A 19,639-nucleotide genomic window follows, 5' to 3' on the forward strand; every position below is an offset into this window, starting at 1 on the left:
GAAAAAAAAAAAAAAAAAAACCCCAAAAAACCAGGGAGCCCAGGGAAAAGGTATTGTGATGGCCCATTTGAATGCTTAACAGAATTGAATAGACACAGTCAGCTTCCCAGATACATGCTTAGGCCTGTAGAATGTGGAGTGCTTTGCTTGTAACTGCACCGGTTGTCTCCTTTCATTATCGGTTAATGGTGCCCAACTTGACAGAGCCATGTGATAAACAGAGGAGCTGTGAAATCCTGGAGGTGGAGTTCTAGTCTGCCTGATAATGGGATCTCCTCTGCCGAGGGGGGGGAGCCTGCCCCGTCAGCCAATCCAGCTTTGCCCTGCGCAGCCTGAAGAGCAGATTCACCGTGCTTACCCTTCATTGCTAACTTAAGCCTCGCAAACCAACCCGAAATGGGTCTCGTTTGACCGGCTTCTTAAGATTTACTTCTCCTTTCTTTTAACTTGTGTGGAATCCCCCGCTGAATGGAATGGGAGGCTTTGGGTGATTGGCAAACGGCTGAAATAGCTTTTGGTGCCATCTCTATTTAAGCTCAGAATTTTTGTCCACAATGTGATTTAAAAATTTGATTATCATTGCAGTGTACCTTGCATCGTCATTATGTCATTGTTCCATTTGTTCTGTGTCTGAATAAGGAATTGTAACTGTGTGTGTGTGTGTGTGTGTGTGTGTGTGTGTGTGTGTGTGTGTGTGTGTGTGTGTGTGTGTCTGAATAAGGAATTGTAACTGTGTGTGTGTGTGTGTGTGTGTGTGTGTGTGTGTGTGTGTGTGTGTGTGTGTGTGTGTGTGTGTGTGTGTGTGTGTGTGTGTGTGTGCGCGTGCACAAATATCATAAACATTGACCCTGTGAAATGTATACAAACTGATAATGGAGGGATTCTGGCTGCTTAAGGTTATCGTGTGTTGTGTATAATTTGGGGGGTTGAGGGGTGAGACTACTCTCGGTGGCCGTCTTACTTAGGACTTAAAACAGGTTTCCCAGTACTTTGTTGTAGTAGGCGAACACAAGGCTTGTAGCACAATGAACCCCCCCCCCCCCACACACACACACACACACACACCAGCCCTAACTCAATTTCTATCGATCCCTGCTGCCTGCCTGCCATGCACATGTTTGGTGTTGGCGCAAAAGAGCCCAATGCACTCACTATTTGCTTTAGTTAATTGGATTTTGACAGTGATCCAATATCATATTTTAGCCAATGAAAATGTGTCAAGCTACTTGCTTAGTCGAATGAAAATCATCCTATTAATTCATAACCAAATGCAGCCCATCTTTGTTTTCCTGCTCCTCTCATGGGGGCGGGGGTAGATTGTCCGATTTTTTTTGTTTTCCCATTAAGACTGAGAGGATTTAGATTAAGAGGGAAAAGGGGATCTGTATCTTTTATAATCGAAAATTACAAAGCAGGGGTACCGAGACCTTAAAAAAAAAAAAAGAGACAAGGATCACATTTGATGAGGATGTTTACCGCTATTAAAATCCACCCAAATGAATTTAACAAATATTGCTAATGGACTATTCATATTATTTCCCCGCTTGTTCCTGCCATTTTAATGGGTGGTTTGAATAATTAATTCATTATCTAAAAATGCAAATGAGCTCTACTAGACTGAGCAGTATTCAATCGCCTATCTTTAGTGTGGGGGGGGGGTTTCTTTCGCGCTCTCTCTTTGTTTTTACGGCAGATGTAGGTTTTACATTTATACCATTAATTAAAAGCTAGAAGGTATTGCGATGGTGTGTGTGTGTGTGTGTGTGTGTGTGTGTGTGTGTGTGTGTGTGTGTGTGTGTGTGTGTGTGTGTGTGTGTGTGTGTGTGTGTGTGTTTTCCCCCCCAAACAAACATCCATCATTTACAAAGCTCAATTGACAGTGCTTTGATGTCCGTCCCTGTAAGTGTACCACTGATCTGTTGACGGTACTTAAAAAAAAAAAACAACAACCCCAAAAACATTTATTTATTTATTAGTTGGTTTATTTATTTTGGGGGCTGCTCAGCATCTTGCGCCTCTCAACGCACCCCGTTCCAACCCGTCCATTCCATCCATCCATCCATCGCCACCCCCGCTCCAATTCACCCACCCACCCATCAGCCGCCCCACCGGCAGCGTCCCTTTGTCCCGCCGACGGGTGGAAATCCAGTCCGTGTTTTTTGTTTCGCCGTTTTTCCTTTTTTTCCCTCTTTCCAGTGGAGCGTGGTGGGGGTGGAAGGGAGTAATTCTCCTTCACTAGTGTCTGGATAAAGAAAGAGTGGGTCAGCCATGTGCCTGCGTCTGCTGAACAGCTGAAGAGGGGAGAGGGGAGAGGAGAGAGGGGAGGAGGAGGAGGAGGAGGAGGAGGAGGGGGGCCCGCGGAGACCGAGGGAGCGATAGGTAGAACGCGGAGAGGGAGAGCGAGAGGTGGGGGGGGGGGAGAGAGAGGACAGTGTGTGTGTGTGTGTGTGTGTGTGTGTGTGTGTGGAAAAAGGAAGCGGAGCCTGTTAAACGGCGAACTCTCTGATTTCCTCCGCTCGAACTACAAGCGCGACTTTTTTTTTTTTTTTTAATTTGTTTTTAATTATCACTGTTTTTATTTCATGTTTTGAACGTGGGCTCCGCTCGGGCGGCGTGGGGGGGGAGGGAGGGAGGGGAGGGGAGCGACACGGAAGAGCCGCTCGGCGCCGCGGACGTTTCCAACACATTAGTAAAGTGAAAGCGTCTTTTGTTGTGTTTGCATCAAGTCGCTCATCCCTCCCTCCCTCCGCGGTGCGAGCAGCGGCTCTTACAGGGTAACGTGTCCCGGGGGTTGGGGTTCGCGTTCAGGTTCCGACTCGTTCGTCGCTCCGTCCCGGCTCCCGTGGATTTGTTCCCCCCCACACACACACACGCCGCCGCCGCCCCCCCCCCCCTCGCCCGCCCGCGGACCGACCGGGAAGTTCGGTGGAGAGGATCGCTCGTTTTGAAGTTGTTACAGCAGTTTGCACCGAATCAGCAGACTGGCGGGTGAGTAGGGGGGGGGGGGGGGGGGGGTGTGTGGGTGGTGAAGAGGGAGGGAGGGAGGGAGGGAGAGAGAGAAGGAATGTTGCTGTTTTGAAATGATCGCACGATCTAAAGTGGTGTCGCTGTTATCACGGTACCATACAGGAACCGTGCCTGACCTGAAGGTGTGTGTGTGTGTGTGTGTGTGTGTGTGTGTGTGTGTGTGTGTGTGTGTGTGTGTGTGTGTGTGTGTGTGTGTGTGTGCTTGCTTTTGTTGTTTGAGCGATCTGGAAGTTGCCTACACTGTTGTCAAACTTGGCTGTTCCTCCGCCTCGAGGTGTGCGTGGTGTAGCGCAGACCCCCCCCCCCCCCCCCCCCCCCCCCCCGATAATAAAATGAGCGTTTTTGTTTTTTTTCAACAGAGGCTTTAAAAAAATAAATTGATGACAACTGTCTCTTATCGGAACACTGATGAGTTCCGCCTGGGGAGAGGGTTCTTGCAGGAGGAAGAAAATATGTTGAAAAGGGACCTTGATGTGTCAGCCATAGTAAACTTTGGGGAATTCCCAGAGTTTGACGTGAAGGCCCGGTTGTTGGATTGACATCCCAGCTCTCGTCACAAATTCATCATTGGACCTTTTGCACAGAAAGTACCTGGATGTTATTGAAACAAAGGCGTGGGGGCTCGCCGGGCCGGTTGCAAGCTGTTGAGGAGTCTCCCAAAACTCACTTTAATTTGACTCTTCAGCACACCAGAGGCGAAGAACGCCGCTCCATGCTCTCACAGCTTTCATTGTAGGGAGCCTCTTAAAAAACATGTGGGATTGTGTGCGCGCTTGCGTTTTCTGGGGAGGGTGGGTTTAAAGCAGACTAGAGTTATTTGTCTCACAGGCAGCTTATCTGATGTTTTCCAGTTATAGTAGAGAGAAGGGGGTGGGGGTGCTTGTTTATTTAAATTGCTGTAAAATTGGTCATAGTAAATCTTCATGTGACCAGTGGCTCAATCCTTAGTGAATTAGGACACATAAGCACAAAAGATAGCTCCAGCCCCAAGAGCAGATTGAAATCAAGGAAGGGGTTGGGGGGGGGCAGTGGTTTCCTTCATCTCAGTCATATAAAAAAACACACTTCCCCTGAAAATCCTCTCCCTGAATCCCTTCCATTTGATTTTTCAAGGGGGCTGTTACGTGGACTCGGATGTTGTTCTGTTAATTGTTTGCAGCTAATCACCGTGCCCGGATACCTATGGAATATTTTCTCTCCCCCGTTAACAGAAAAGTGACCTCCAGCTTTAATGATTCAGATGTGATTAATCCACTTGAGGGGGGACGACACGGCCTGAGCTAATGCACAGCATACAGGGACTGTAGATAATGGATGCAGGGGGTAGAGAGGACGTTTCAGGCCCCAGAACAACGTGAATGTGTGAAACAGCTCGGCCTTGTCTAAATATAACGCAAGAGATATTGGTTATTTTGTAAAGCCGTGAGTTGAGTCATGGTTGTAGGCAAAACAATGGCCGTCTCTGTTGGTGTTCTCAACAAGTTCAAAGATATGGGAAAGCATAATTCCCAGATTATTTGTTGAGCCGTTAAAAAAAGCAATGTCATTTGAAACTCGAATTTGATCAGTGATCCAGACCTATTCCATTTGCCTTAGCTGCTTATCTTTGATTTAGTGACCATTAATAAAAGGAGTTTGAAGATGTAAAGCAGAACAGACTGCCTCCCTATTCATTGCTGCTTATTTTCTTATAGGGAGGATTTTGCCAGTCTACATGTTTGTTACTATAATTTTTGACCATATTCCCTTTTCACCGTTTAGTTTCAAACTGTATGTTCTGCTATTGTATCATATTTTTTGACAGAGGGAGGGTTTCAGCGTTTTTTGTAAGAAATCCACCCTTGGGCTTAATCTGCGTTTCAATAGTGTGGATGTGATCAGTGTTGTTGCTTAGCCCGCATCATGCCACGGGGTGAAATTGGACTTTCCTACTGACTTCAAAAACTTGTATCTCTGTAAAGAAGACATTTTGAATTGGACGGGGTTAAAAAAGACGGGAGCCTGAATCTTCATCATATAACCACTGCCATCGCATTCTCCACGTCACACTGGTAATCATCTGGCTTTGCAGTGTACTGTGCCCACTTCTGTGGGAAATGAAATCGGATGTGTAATTTGATCCCAGTCTGAGTACACTGCTTATGTTGTCGATTCATGTAAACCCTGGGAAGCATAGTAGCAGTGTGAGTCACTCCTAACACAGACATAGAAGACATTCAGCGCGCACACGCATGTGCGTGAGCTTTACCTCTGAGGAATCCGAGGAGGATCAAAGAGTGTGTTCCCGACCTGACATGGTGAGAGAGATGGACATGCTTCATAGAGAAAAGTTTAACGCCTCTCTTGCTGCTCAGAGGCAGTCGAATGTTTGACAGGGCATTGGGAAAATGTTATCTAATTTGCTAACATGATGGCTCTCGCTGGGTTTGCACCATGCTGGTATCTCGGGCCCCTTTTCCTCTCTGTGTGGGGGATATTGGCACTTAGCTTCTTGTTCAACATTCAGCTGGGGGTGTTTCTTTGTCCATTTTTCTCTCGTTGTTTTGACAGGATCTCTTTTTGTTTCAAATTATCAAGAGGTGTCTTTTACTAACTGGGTGAAAACCAAATGACTCAACTTGATTCAAATGTAATTTTACATAAATAAATAGATAAATGTGTTTAAAAATGTTTTTTATATATATATCTTATTGCACGATATTATACAAAGGGTGGTCAGGTCAAGCCGCTCAGAGCAAATGGATAAAACCCTCTGTCTTTTCTACCTGTCTGCATGTGGCTTGCTACACGACCAAAACCCCTCAAAGGTATAGCACACAGTCACCCGGCCATCTCTCATTCCCACAATACAGAAATCTGAGAGCGGCCTGGTCATAAAGGCAGGCGGAAAATCAATGAGAAGTCATGGCTTCCACACCATTGTTGGCCCCCATTTACATCCCCATTCACACAGCCAGACTCTTGAAAACCAATGGTAACTCGCTTAAAGTTCCTGTTGCCATTTTTTAGAAAAGTTTCATTTCTAAATGGAATGTCTCTCCCTAACTTGTCAGCTCTTGACCCATTGTCCTTGTAGGCAGTCTTGTACCGGGCTTTAATTTAGAATATATTAACCACAGATTGACATAAGAGATGAAATGGCGGTAGTACAGCCAAGGAGGCAGTACCCTCTGGTGGGTGACTCTTGAAATGAGGAGTAATGAAGACGCGTTTTCATTTGTCACAGAAAATGCCATTTTATTCTTGTTTGCATAGAGGAAGGAGACTGATATGTTTAACGAAGAACAAACCGAGGAGCCAACGAACCGTGGGGAAATTGGGATAATTGAAAAAGGGTCCTATCTCTTTTCCTACACTAAGCATGTACAACCTTAAAGCAGCTGAGCCCATCAGAGTGCACTTTCACACATGTTAAGAGGGGGACATCTGGCCTTGTTAATTCAGTGCATGGTCATAAAGTGGAATGGCAGTCCCCACAGGGCCTGCCTGCATCAGTTGCTCCGAACACTGTGGGTTGGATCTTGTGTGTCCTCGCTGCCATAGCCTCCTCGCTATTTGACGGCCCCTCTGACACAGGCTTTTACACTGGCCAGAGCGCTTTGATGAGCAGCACGCCTTCACTATCCTGCTATGAAATTTAAACGCAAGCTCCGAACGCTCTCCCAGAGCGTGTGAAGGAGTTAAAGTGACAGTACATAAATGGTGAGATATGTGCCGACTCGGAAAATAAAGGCGCGCGTCGTAAGGCTGCAATCCACAGCGTTATTGAATGGTCTCCATTTTATTCAACATTCAACAAGACAGCACAATTTGAGACCTACTGGCATTTAAATATTGTGGGCTTGTAGTATTCAGCCACATCCAGTGAAGCCCCCCCCCCCACCTGCACCAACTACATTATATATCTTTAAGTAATGCAGTATGTCAGTTGTCATCCATATCCACCTGTGCGCGGTCATTAGTGGGCTGTCAGGGTCTGTGTTCCAGTATGTGCCTAATGTCTCTGCATCATCGGCAATAGAAAAGATCGAGTGACAACAGTGTGAAAGAGCCATGCTGCGTTTTCATATCAAATTTAACAAGTAAACATTTAATGTGTATAAATGTATCACATCTTTATTTATGCATAGAATCTGCTGTTACCTCTGAATTATGCATTTGCCAATGAATAATTTATCAGTGCCATTCCTTAATGATTACTTTCGAGGCATCGAATGGTAATATTTTCTGATAAATTTACCCATTGATCTTGCTTGTGTTTAACTCGTTGTGTAGGGATCCCGTTTGCCCCGCTTTGCATGTATGGGCAGTTGCAGTCACTTCATTTATTTGATTCATCAAAGTCAAGTCAAAGCGTTGTGAGCGTTATATTTACTAAACATGCACTACCTGGCTCTTAGTATTACAAAGTTGCCATTATTTTAGCAAGGTTTGGGTTTTTACATGACTCTGAGTACCCTTCAAGGATGAATTGTTTTCCCGTGGACCTTGAACGCCGAATCAATGTCAAATCAAACACTTTTGTTTTCGTTGTCTTTAGGATCTTTCTGGAAACATTACAATTCCTTTGCTGACGCTCCCTCTTGACACTGTATGTGTTGTGTATTGGAGATTTTGTGGATAAGGAGTTGTATTTTTATACAATTTCTCTATCCACACCGTCCCTAACAACATTATTGACACATTATCCATTGAACGCTCGGCAGACTAATGTTGTCTTAAGCCCCTTTCCCACGTGCACTGAAAGATGTAAATCTACTGGCAATGTTACATATCGGTGTCACGTGGGAAAAGGAGCCGGTGTCAATGTTCTGTAAAAGGTGTTCCGTAAATCTTCCCACTCTCGACCTACAGTATTATAATTTCCGGGAAAATGCTGGTACGTCTGTGAATGGAAGTGTGTGTGAATAGAAGCAGTGACCCCCCGGCCACACCAGAAGCAACACGTCACACGGGAACCGTCGCGGAATCGTTGCGTCAATTTTTGTCGATTCGTCCGTTCACACCGGGTCCGTCTTCATTCTGTCTACGACGCGCTAGCGAAAGCAGCACTACAAATTGTGGAATTTATCATCCTTTAATGGGTTAAAGTGAATCTTTGCTTTTGTTTTTAACCCTTTTGATTTCCATTTCATTTGCATATGGAGTCTGTTTATGAACGTAGCTGGATTAGCTTGTGAGATTAGCGTTCATTGTTTATAACTCACCCTTGTGGAGATTCATATGGAGCTTGACGGGCACCAGGATTCCTAAGACTACCTCAGCTGCCCGGCCGGGTTCCTGACTGAAATTACGCACGTACAACTTGAGCTGTCTGGAGGGGTGCCTGACTAAAATGCCGCAAACACCACTGAAATTTTTGTTTTCCTGCTGGAATGATATTTTATTTACATAAGTGAGGTTTAATTTGTTGTGGTGAAAAAGTATTCCAAATTAGGATTGCTCATCCGCGTATATGTGGTTGATGCATATCAGGCTGGTTAATTAAATATTTTCACGAAATACAACTTTTGAATGGAGCTCTGTGGGAATCTACGCTCCAGTTTATGCTTTGTGCCCGTAAAGATAAAGCTGAGGCGTAAAAAACCACAAGGGGTTTAGGAGCCTCGCGCCATGCCGCTTTCGCGACGCTGACGCTTCTGCTTGGTGTGACCTGCCATATTGATTAACATGGTAGCGTATCTGAAGCGGTTTCGCGACGCTGACATGTCGCTTCTGGTGTGGCCCAGGGGTAACACTGCCCTAAAGTAGAGGTGGAGCCGAGTCCAAATAAACCACAAATAGTGGGTTTTTACGAATATTTATCTCGTATAAATATTAAAATAATTGTTTTCGGGAAGGGAAAAAAAAAACATTCTGAGAGATGGTGAGTGCAAACTGTGGCACTTGCCAGCAAAGATGGGAAACTGAAATGCATTCTGTCTCTACGGAGACAGGTCTTTTATATTCTTATGTTTTATTCTTTTTTTTTCTTAAAAATACCACTCAGACCATAGACTTGTCTTTCACAGTTAGGGATGCGTGCGGTGTCATCGGGCACAAGCGATTCACTTGCCCGCCTACACCACAGCGCGGAGCCGGAGGGAGCGAGCGAGCAGGGAGAGGTAGAGCGGATGGTGAACGTCCCTTCTCTGGAGGCAGAGAGTGTAGCCCAGGTTGAAAATGATCACACTGGTTTTATAACTTTGTGTTTGGGTTATTGCGTCCAGGCACCAGGGCTCTGTCAGCGGAGTCACTGGGAGGGGGGAAGGGCTGTTGCCTAGTCTCGTGTGATATGACAGCCCTGGTGCAAGCATTTCGTACCGAATCCATAGCAGCCATTAGTGGGAACAGACTCCATACGGAACTTTTCCGTAAACAAGGCCAGTGTGGGAATGACTACCCACTGCCTTTGCCGGATATTTTTTGTCCAGCAATGTTACATATTCCTGGTGGGAAAGGGGCTTAAGGCGGTAAACGTTGCCTGTTACCGTGCAGATGTACGTATTACTAGTCCACACAAAGAGAAAATATTGACTTGTTGTCACTCACTCATTTGATTAGTTGTGCGGGTGATTCTGCTTTTCATTTGTCGCCTTGGCAACACGAATGGGGGGGGGGGGACACCGGCAGTCTCATTTGATCCAGTAATGAAGCACTGGAGCATTGCAGACTATCACATCTGGAAAAGCTATTTCTTCATGGGAATGGATGTCTTTTTCTCTCAAGGTTTATCATGGGCACTTGTCAGCTCAGCTAGTATCCACAAAAAGCAGTTTGACAGCCTTTTCTCTTTGCAGTTGGTGCAGCTGCGTGGGAGTGTTGTAGCCTAACAATTCCACTTTGATTCTACAGCTTAGCTCAGTGAGATTTGTCTGTATATTTAGCGCATAGTGTTGGCTAGTAAGTACTGCATCTCTTTTGTCTGTAAGACGGCCAGCTCAAAGCAGTCTGCAGCCATTTGCAAGCCAGGTCATTATTAGAGCACCCTCTATTTAATCCAGTCAGATTCATCAGTGGCCTTGTTCTTCCAAAAAATAATGAGGTAGATGGTGAGGTTTGCCCTAGGCAGCTTGTAGGGAGATGATCTCTCTGAACCAGCTAATCATTCTATTTTTTTGTGTTTCAAAATGACAGGCTAATGACATGGCTTGATGTGTGTCAGTACTTTAAGTTAACTACGTTAATTTGAAGAAAGATCTAATGGGCTGATTGTCAAAGCTGCAGCAGTTGGTAAGAGAATTGCGTGCGGACGGGTCCGGGGGTGGGAGGGGGTAATTGTTTTCGCTGGCAGCAGCTCTCACTGGAAGTGATGACTGAACCTTCCAGATATGTAAACAAGGAGAAACTGGAAAGCAATTTGCTTGTACCTTGTCCGTTTCCTCGTGGCCCACCTCCGGATGGAACCCGATCCTCAATATGTGCACAAACATTCTTTGATTCAACTTAACCAATAACATTATTATACTCACTCGTCCTTGCTTGGCCAAACATTGTAAGCATGCAGATGACATGTTGACAAAGAGAGCTCTCAAGGGAATCATTACAACCAATGGCATTATAGGAAACCACAAGCATTAAAGACAACAGATGCCAATAGCGTTTGAATCTGTTTATTGGAGCATAGGAATTGTTAAGTGCATTGGAGAAACTCAATTTATTCACACTATAAATTGATGCCTTCTTGAAGAAATGCATGCCTGCTCAGTTGTTTCTCGACAGAATTTGAATGTTTACATTTATTCCGACCTTAAATCTCTTGGTCTGCTCACACCTTAGTATCAGACTTGACACACTTAGTATCAGGTCGCTGGCTTTCCTGTAGAAGTGGGCTACTGCTTATCAGGCTGTAGCAGAGTAGACTACCACCTTGTTTATTTGTTTGATAAATAACAAAGCTGCTCAGCACTGTGCCACAAGAAAGAGATTGCTGTATTACACGGAGATGACGACATTGTACTGATAAAGAGCAACTGAAGTTCCACCAGGAAGCAGTTCTGTTTGTGAACACATTGTTTTTCTGGGGTTAGTGTGTGAGTCAGCATCAGGGCAAGACTGGACATCTGTCTGCTGATGATCTGTAACACCCACAATCCCTTCTACAGATTGTCAGCTTTGGCACTCCACCAGTACACCGGTTGCCATAGTGTGCTCTGCCACCCGCAGAAGTGACTTATCTAGCTTGTGTAACAAACTCTGTGCTCACAAAGGATGGAAACCGGTAGAACAGACAGCAACGGGGGACCTGAAGGGTTACGCCGCCATCACAACTCCACTTTAAATGGGGCCCCTTTTGTTCTGAGATTGTTACGGAGGGCATCATAGCGATGTAGCGGCACATCATTTCATCCTCAAACACACTCGCACTCACTCACTCACTCTCATCTATCAGGGGAGGAGATTCTTTTCCTGATAAGGCTTCACAGAGAAAGGTATTCCTCCGGGACGGTTAAGGGATTTCTGCAGTTCTGCTGTGCGCTGATTAAAGGAACACTTGTAGATAATCCCTTTGAATAAATGGGTCTTTGTTGTGGTGGTGGACGGTTGAGCAGGGCATAAAAAGCCCCAGATTTGGATTTTTAAATGCTTATCATCCCGGCATGATCTGCCACTCTTCTTGGATAAATATTTAATGACGTAGTGGCTGAAATGGAGCTGTTACAGACAGCTAGGGAGAAATGGGGCTTCTATTTATAAGAGCCCATACTGTCTCATAAAGACGGCCCTAGGTTATTAGTTTTCAATGAGTGGTGTCTGTGCATGTACAGTTTGTATTGTATATTTAAGGAAGTTTCACTATGGTAAATGAATTGACAGTTCATTCAAATTTTTAACTATATCCTGAAGCAAAACAGTTACAACTCTGCCTTCTGTCACATGAGTTGTGCTCTATTATACCCCACATGCTTCCTACCCCCTTGGTTCTTGTTTTGTCATTTGTCAAACAAAAATTGATTGTAAAGGCTGGCATCGACGCTTGTGTCGGTGTGGCTATCACACTATAAAGGTATAAGATCTAAATGTCAGAGCAGTAATGTTTTATCGCTGGGCAGTTCATCTTAATCGATTAAGTCAATTAATCACGTGGCTATCCTGATTTTTCCCTGTCTTATACTTGCGCGCCTGAAGGAACGCGGCCTCATTCAAGCAGGCCAGTTTTTAGTTTCTTGTCTCAGAGCAAAAAAATGACCACAATAGTGTCTCAGCATCACCGCACAGCTCATTTAAACCCGATCTAGTTTTGTGTTTGATTCATCCTGTTTGCTTTTTACAAGATGGCCCGGGCAAAAGTAATTATGGTCTGCTTTCAAGCACCTTACTTTTGGGTTCACCGCAGTTCTTAGTTATTTTATTCAAGCTCCCAAGGCTCTGTGGCTCCCAATGAGTTTGCTGAGTGGCATGCACTAACATCTTGCCTTTTTCCCTAGGAAATTGGTGGGTAAACACTGCAGAGTCCTTGAAGCACTTCCCATCCTTGCTATTGGATTACCAGCTGCCTCTCCGGGCCTCATCTGCCCAGATGAGTGCCAAGATCAATGGAGCTCTTAGTGCAAAGCTAATTCGATCAGGACTGGCTTTGCTACTGCTGATCAGAGATGATTTTTTTCTTGATGTGAAACAAAAAACTTAATCAAGTCAAGCCCATGTCCAATAGCCCATATTTTCAGCCGCTCACAGTCCTATAGACATCAATTAGGAGGGATTTCATATTCATTTTTGAATTGTTGGGTTGGCCTGTTGAAAGGTGTGGAAATAGAGTGGACGAACTGCTGGGTAAAAGGATCTGGACTCTTTTGCTGAGTATAGCAGGAATGCTTGTTTTTCCTCCAACAGAACGACTGCAATCATGAATAGGCTAAGAGCATGTTTTCAGAGGGATGAGGTGTCTTCCATTTTTGACGGAGAGCAGCGGGAAAAAATGGTTGAAGGACATTTTGACCCTCTTGTTGTAAAAAGTGAAAAGCAGGCTCTTCAGAGCCCCCTTGTTCCCCATTAATTATTGTCTGATGCTAATGCTAATAAAGGAGGGGGGGTTGGGCATATTATGAAACATAATTATTCATTGCAGTGTTTTCCCCTGACGAGCCATGTCTCCCCTCCCCTCAGGCTTAGCGAGGAAGAGGCCAAGCCTGTCAGTTTAGTACAGCAGGCAAAGATGTCCCCTCAGCCTTTTAAGGAGGGGACAGGAGGGAGCAGTGTGAAGGGCGCCATTTGCTAGAGTGATATACGAGGAGAGACTGCAATATATGTAAGGAGCTGCTGAAAGAAAGATCGGAGAAGGTCATGGCACATTACAGTCCAGCCATTTATTGGCTCAGCATATAGTCAGACCAGGACTGCAAATACAGTTGCTCCAGCAGCAGCGGCAATTCTTTTTTTTTTTTTTTTTTTTTTTTTTTCTCCTGTACATGCGTGTGTGTCAATGGCCTACACATTCTAGCCTGATACATGTGTATACACTTGGATGAATGAAGCAGTGTGGCATGCTCTCAGTAGCGTTTTATAAGCTTGCAGATGCGGCTGAAAGCTCTTAACAAGACTGTTGCTCAGCAAACCTGCCTTCACTGTGTGCCATTACGACGGTAGAGACACTGGAGGCTGATTTCCTATGCATAAGCGCAGCATATGGTGTGTTTAAACACAATGGAGGCAAGGGATTAGTCAACGATTGTGTCTCATAACATTGTGCTAATGGAATGGTGTTAAAGGGTTTGGTGAGCTCAGATCCACGACAGTGCTATATAAAGGCTTCATATATGCTTTCCTATTTCTGATCATTTGGATTTCTTTATTTTGTGAAAATGTTTATTTAATATGTGGTAATGACTTATGATTAATGACTCCAGTCTGAGTAGTGTTATTGTCATTAATAGCACCCTGTGAACAACTGTGAGGACTGGAATCCTGTGGCTAAGACTGCCATGGTCAAAGCTTAACATTAACATTCCACGAATATTTGAGGCCCATTCACTGCAACTGAACCGAATGGCCGGGTCTGTTCACCTTTTGGTTAAAAAATTATTATTTTTTTAATTCTGCAAGCCTATTCCTAGCTGGAGCTATGTTGGTTGGCAATGGGTTTTTTTTTTTTTGTTTTTTTTTTTTTGTTTTTTTTACTGCAACGTTGTTACACAGTCAAGGATGCAATACATGATCTAATATATTACAGTTGTTTAGTATTGGAAAAGGATGAAAGAAAAATGCAGTCTGTGTTTGCTGGAGGCAAAGAACACTATCAGTTGGGGATCAAGTCTGCATTTCACACATGAACGGTTGCACCTAATCCGTGGGTTGCTACTGTACACCGTTTAGAAGAGAGGCTCTACACTCCCACTTTCCTAAAAGCCTATTATTCTGAGACCTGCTGCTACACCCGGGAAGCAATTTCTAGCCAAAATGTATCTTAAGAAAAATACTGAAATTCCTTCACTGTTTCATGTAATTGTAAACTGTCCAACATTAAAAGTATGTACTTACCTGATACCTATGTGTTTATGCAAACACATTTAGGCAAGCTCACTGCTCTGAGAGGCTCCATTCCCAGTTACTACATGTTTTATGAGCTGTCCTAGTGTCCTGAGAGGTTGTGGGAGTTGTGAGCTCAGATCCTTCTTATTCAAGCAACTTTTTTTTTATCACCCCTTACCAATACACCACCACGGGGTTGTTGTAAAAATTGTTTCGTTTGGGGTGGGTTTTGTATACTCTTGAAAAGGATGGGGTGTTTGGAACCCGGCAATATTCATAACATTCTGCAAAAAATGGTGTGTCTAGCTACACACAAAGGCAGAGCAGACTTGGTGATTCATTTTATTCCCCTCATGTGCACCGCAGTGGGTGTTTTCTCTTCTTCCTATGATCACTGGCCCACACCACTGAGATGGTGGCTGACAAGGCTGAACGCTACACTGCATATTCCACTCCCCCGGCCACCTCCCCTCCTGCTTTCTAAGTCGTCCTTTTTCCCTGAACAAACAAATTCTACAGGAGAATGTTCACTGACAGTGGCTATTTGCAGTGTTTACACATTGACTTGTGAGTTATAGAGCCCGTTGTGTCAGCCAAGGCTGAAATTAGCAAGGGACGGTTAGAAACAAAAGGGGGCATTATGCGAAGACAACCAGTCACCTTTTTAACAAAATTCAGTCATGATGGCTGGTCAGGTGGTTGTTAGTGGTTGCATAAGAGGTGTAAACCTCTGAAACAAAAGCCCTCCCTAATTGAAGGCGACACCATCCTGTGTTATCTAGGGGTGGAGATGTTTCTGGCCTGGGCTGTTATATGCTTTTCAATGGAGCAATTGCCCCCACCCATGAGCCCAACACCCATCCCAACCATCTGCTCAGGGAATGCAGTGCAGAGGGCGCCACCATAAAGCTAAATAATTTAGACAGAAAAATGGTTTGGCATGCTGACCTAATGACTTTGTTACTCCTTAAAGACACTTTTCAACATCCATGCCGACCCGTGCTGTCAGTTTGAAACCTCTGAGCTGTCTTATCTGTCACTCTTATCTATTTATGTTAGTTTTCCTCCGTGTTGGCACATCATTCTGTATGGCATGGTGATTAGAATAGCTGGAGGATGTAGGGCAGCCTTATGAATACATTCTCTCCCCTCACAAATTCTCATTTGGACGACCAGTTGGAACTGGATTGATGGATAGAATCATTAAGCTGATGGACAGATTGCAGAAGATGAGAGTGGATATTTGATTGCAGAAGATCACTCAAAGTGGTACATGATTGAATGCTCAAATAGCAGGATTTCAAGAGTCCTATCTTTGCAACAGAGAACGATCTAAAGATTAGGTACAAAATGAAGATGGTTTTTATTCCAGTATTTCATTTTAAGCAGAAGATCTTTGTTTGACATCTGATTAAATTCCAAAACCATATTGTTGATACGTGTATTGTTTTCGATTTTGCAGTGATTACATTTTAGGAGTTCGTTTTTAAGTGGATCATTTCTCAGTACAGGTGAAGATTACATCTATCTCTTTTGTGTATTCATGCCAAGTTTTATAACTTTAATTATAGCTTTAGAGAAAAAATATCCCAATAGTCACCCAGCCCAATGATTCACCAAAAATATAAATTGCCAGTTTCCCTCAAGAGACACAAGATACTAGAAAGCATTTCATTTGTATGGGGGGGGGACTGAGTTCTACTGAGAAACTCTATTAAGAGCTAGATTCATGATAATGCTGACTGCCTGCCAATAGCCTCGGATTCGCCAGCTTCTCGCTTATCAATGACACACTGGGAGCGGTCCGCCAGCTGAACGACTGCGATTACATTTCTCAAGAGTGTCTCCTTTTGGAGGAAAGAGGAAGGGTGACAATGGACAACTCTGCCATTTCCCACAGGAGCAGTGTCAAAATATGCTGCCCTGTGAAAGAGCCAGAGGGGCTGGAATGGCCTTCAGCCCTTGTCCGGCCCAACACACGTGGCAGGCAGAGAGGTGCTGTGTCTTGATGTAGCTGGTATTAGGCTGTGAAATGAAGTCCTGCTCACCGGCCTTGTAGATAATAGACATTGTGGGATGTCGAGAAGCCTCCTCGGGGCCATTTAGAGCTCATTTAAGCCCCTTTCCCACATGGAATCCGTAACATTGTTGGATAAAAAATATCCGGCAAAGGCAGTAGGTAGTCATTCCTACATTGGCCTCCTTTCACGGAAAAGTTCTGTATGGAGCCTAGATGACTGTTAGACTACATGGCTGTTACGGATACATATTACATATACATATTACGGATACATATTATTAGACACCTGTGTCTTATATCACATGGGACTAGGCAACAGAATCGGTTTCCTTTTTAGACCAGCGCTCCGCTCCCCACCCCTCGCTCGGTTCCCTCAGCTGACTGAGAGAGGACATGACTCTCTACAAACGTTACTTTTATAGCCTGTTAGAAATAAAATTTAAAAAAACTAACGGTACCGTTTTCCAAATGGATGAGGGAGACGAGGTGTGCGTGTGCACGTGGCGTCGTAGGAGAGGAAGCAGAGTGTTTGTGTGCACGTGGCGGTGTGCGCTGCAGGAGTTGTGTTTTCTCAGAATTCCTTCTAAGAATTCCGAGGCGGGCCGATCACAGAGATTATTTATGTGCCCGCGATGTCAACTGGCTCCTGTCCTCTCCCATAATGCACCCACGTTGCACATACGAGCCGCTTAGTGAAATGAGTTTTCATTTCAGACGCCGCTTTGTCATCATCTCGCTGTGTCAGACTGCCGTCACGTGCGGGTCAAACCACGCGGTGCTCTAGTGTTTTTATTGCTGAATATCTAAATCATCATGATTAAGTCATTAATTAATTTATTTATTTTAGCCTACATTCGGAATGCACGCAAAGAAATGCGTTGTTGATTCGGCAAAATTGTGGCGCCTGATCCACAATTTTGCCTTTTTTTACAAACAACGTTTATTGTAGATGTATTTATTTTACTTTTCTTAACGGGGACACTTTTCCGTCACGATACAATAACCCTAAACCAATGTTGTTAAATCAGTGTGATCATTTTCAACCTGTCCTACACTCACTGCCTCTGAAGAGGCCTCAGTTTCTTGTCTTTGCAGCCGAGCGCCACAGATTGGGCTCCTTGTTTACGGGAAAAAAATGTTCTTCCCGAAAATAAATAACTTTTGAAATATTTGCACAAAACAAATATTCGTTAAAAACCCACTATTTGTGCTTTATTTGGATTCGGCTCCACCCCTACTTTGCCAAAATCTGATGCTTCCATTCCCACACATTCACAACCGTACCTTTATTTTCCCGTAAATTATACTACTTAGAGAAGTGGGACATTTATGAAACCACTTTTAAGGAACATTGACACTAGGCTTGGCATACGATTTTATCGTATTTACAATTAAATCGTCTGTCGGTGATCCACTCCGTCTATCGACGATCGACCCCATCAATCGTCATTGACATTGATGACAGATGGGTTTTTTTCCCTGGCGAACAAAAATGTTTTTCTGTCCTCCAGGAAAAAAAACTGACCAAGTGCAGTTAACCGTGTTCTGAAAGTGGAGCGGAGAGGTGTAAGAGGGTGAAGAGGAAGAGGGAGTGGTGGGTCTGCCCCTCTCCGCTCAGAGCTGCAGTAACCACTGGTGATCGGGTCTCACTTCCCCTCTACGGTCCCGTACAGAGACTTTCAGGAGCAGGTGCTCAAAAAAAATAGAGAAAAGGCACATGGACCTCCAGCTCCGGTTCTAGGCAGCGGAGCAGTGCAGCGGAGCCGCTGTGCACACATGGCAGGTTCGCCGAGGTGCGCGGCTCACAAGGTGTTCCTCATGAATATATGTTGCCCAGACAATCCGTAGCCTTGATGCCCATTCACGCTTTAAAAAAACCAAACAAATAAAAAAAAACGTCCCCAATAAAAAGGGCGCCATGGGGTCCATGGGGCAGGTACTCAGGCACTCCTATGGAAGTTGCTTCACCGAGCTGTTGGCAATAGAATTGGAATTTTGCACGATCACCCAGGCCTAATTGACACCTGCACCTTTTCCCACATGATGCCAATGCGGAACATTGCCAATAGATGTACGGCTTTCAGTGCTAGTGGGAAAGGGGCCACAGAACACACAAACATGGAATAGAGGAGGGTTTAGTCTTCTGTTGGAGATAGAGTTAGGGCTTTTGCCGAGTTGAGCACACAGTCTGATCCCCATTGCTTTCGTTGTCCGTACCTGTGGATATGTTTGGTCAGTTTAAGATATGGTTTAAAAAAAATTGCATAAGGAAAAAAAACAATATTTTCTTTGCCAAGAGAGATTTTGTTAGTAGTGTAGGGTAATCGTTTCAGACAATGGCTGTTCATTTTAGCGCAGTGTGTCACTGTACATGAGAGTCTTGCGCAGAAATACTTTTTACCACAAGTGTCCTTAGGCAAATTTAAATGTTCATGTTTGACAGCCCCAAGCTATCTTTACTTGAGCGCAGCTTTTACCTACTGAACTAACCCCGGATGCTGGTTAAATATAGAGCCTTTGTGAACACAGCTTTGGCAGAGAGAAAGATGTGGTTACTCATCAGTGAATTGAAAAGCAAGTGGAGCAGACAAGTGTCTTTGCCCTGCCCCGCCAATGCAAGCTAAAGCGTAGAGGGTATGAGAATAAAGCAAGGGTAACGATTTCTCCAGGTAAGACAAAACAAGCAGGATGCAAAGACCACAGAGAATCCCTTATGAAGTGGCCTACCCCCAGCCTCCTGCTGAGCCTTTCATTGTGCTGTTGTTTCTAGGGGGCTTGAATGGCAACTTAGATTAGATCACACTGAGTAATGGATTGGAGCTGACGAAAAGCCGCCACCGCTCAACATCCCCGCTGCTAGGCACCGCAAACTGCTGAGGATCTGGCTGGTTTATTCGGATCAATTTGAGTCGCCCCTCATTGTTAATAACCCTGTGTGTATTCATGCTAATATTGTTCTCCTCTAATCTGTATTCATGCGAGTATTTTATTCAATCCCTTTGCCAAGCCAGCGCTAAATCCATGCCAATCATATTCTGCGACTTCATAATTCTGCGATTGAATATACCATGAATAACTTTTATATCACACCCCCAAGAATGAGTATTTTTTTTTTTACATATTCTCGTTGTCTTTTGCATTTTT

This window comes from Zeus faber (assembly GCF_960531495.2).
Source record: "Zeus faber genome assembly, chromosome: 15".
NCBI lineage: Eukaryota > Metazoa > Chordata > Actinopteri > Zeiformes > Zeidae > Zeus > Zeus faber.